Below are 1,472 nucleotides of genomic sequence, written 5' to 3'. Positions count from 1 at the left end.
CCTAAAGTATTTTGTTGTATTGTTTTTTTGCTTAGAAGCACTTTACTATGATAATAAAAATAAAGTTTTTCGAAGGAAATAGCGTTGAGTGCAAATAAAGGTCTAATCGGAAATGTTTTTGAACCCCAATTCAATTCAATCATGGCTGATTAAAAACATATAATACGAGTATATAGAACAATTGTATTTGTCTGATAGTCTCTGAGCCGAAGTCTAGTCTGGGTCAAGTTTAATGAATTTGAATTCAGAAGCCTCATTATCAGATAAGCGAAAGTTAATATTTTTAAAGTGTTTTCTCTATGGTAATCAACTTGATATATTTTTCTAGATATGTTTTAATAGAAGCTGCATTTTAAAGATTTAATCAATTCAATTTTAAAGCCATTTCGTGGCAGGTGGATTAGCACTTAAGCAATAGTGTTTGTTTGACTACTCGTTCTTTCACCAATCGTGTACTGGTCCTTCAGATATTTTACAGACAGGCACAAACAATTCCTCCACATTGAACTGGGTTCTGAAATAAAAAAATCAAACCAGCTTTTTACTGTTTTCAGGAACAATAGAAGCAACAAAATAGATTCCCTTAGTGAAAAATATATATTAGCAATTATTTAGTTCAACTGCGTTTTGTTGAATTTGTTTCAACAGGGTTTTGGAGAACATATCACATACTGTTTTGTGGCAGCAGGTAAGCCGTGTTCATGGTTGAAAAGATGCGGTGATTTGTTGTAGATATCACACCTGAAACACACTCGAGTCTCAATCTAATTGTTTCAGAAAATATAACATGGATGAAAGTTCGGTTTTGTGTTATAATTAATCTCAATACAGTTATTGCCCAGGTTTTGGTCCAGACCCAAATTGAGCTATGATCAGACCCAATCGAGCGCACACCCCTGTGTTCCCAGACCGAAATTACAGGGTCTGGAAAGCGGTTCGAGCGCACAATAGTCTGGACCATGGTCTGATTTCGGTCTGATCAGAGGTCAATTCGGTCTGGACGGTCTGATCATAGTCTCTTTAGTCTGGACCATGGTCTGGGTTCGGTCTGATCAGAGGTCAATTTGGTCTGGAAGGTCTGATCATAGTCTCTTTAGTCTGGACCATGGTCTGGGTTCGGTCTGATCAGAAGTCAATTCGGTCTGGAAGGTCTGATCATAGTCTCTTTAGTCTGGACCATGGTCTGGGTTCGGTCTGATCAGAGGTCAATTCGGTCTGGAAGGTCTGATCATAGTCTCTTTAGTCTGGACCATGGTCTGGGTTCGGTCTGATCAGAGGACGTTTCGAGCGCACTTGAGTCTGATCAGAGGCCGTTTCGAGCGCACTTGAGTCTGATCAGGGGGCGTTTCGAGCGCACTTGAGTCTGATCAGAGGCCGTTTCGAGCGCACTTGAGTCTGATCAGGGGGCGTTTCGAGCGCACTTGAGTCTGATCAGGGGGCGTTTCGAGCGCACTTGAGTCTGATCAGAGGTC

The 1,472-nt window shown here is 40.8% G+C and overlaps 1 long non-coding RNA gene across 1 annotated transcript; it reads right to left on the bottom strand.

Annotated features, from left to right (window-relative positions):
• Positions 1-228: 228 nt before the first annotated feature.
• Positions 229-742, bottom strand: LOC142349716 (uncharacterized). The gene is made up of 2 exons (XR_012760846.1): positions 673-742; positions 229-514 (listed from the first exon to the last, which is right to left on the bottom strand). It is a non-coding gene; the product is annotated as an uncharacterized LOC142349716 (long non-coding RNA).
• Positions 743-1,472: the final 730 nt, after the last annotated feature.

The sequence above is a fragment of the Convolutriloba macropyga genome, chromosome 11, assembly GCF_964194025.1.
Source record: "Convolutriloba macropyga chromosome 11, txConMacr16.3, whole genome shotgun sequence".
In the NCBI taxonomy this organism is placed as follows: Eukaryota; Metazoa; Xenacoelomorpha; order Acoela; family Convolutidae; genus Convolutriloba; species Convolutriloba macropyga.
This window is presented reverse-complemented; position numbering and strand designations above follow the sequence as displayed.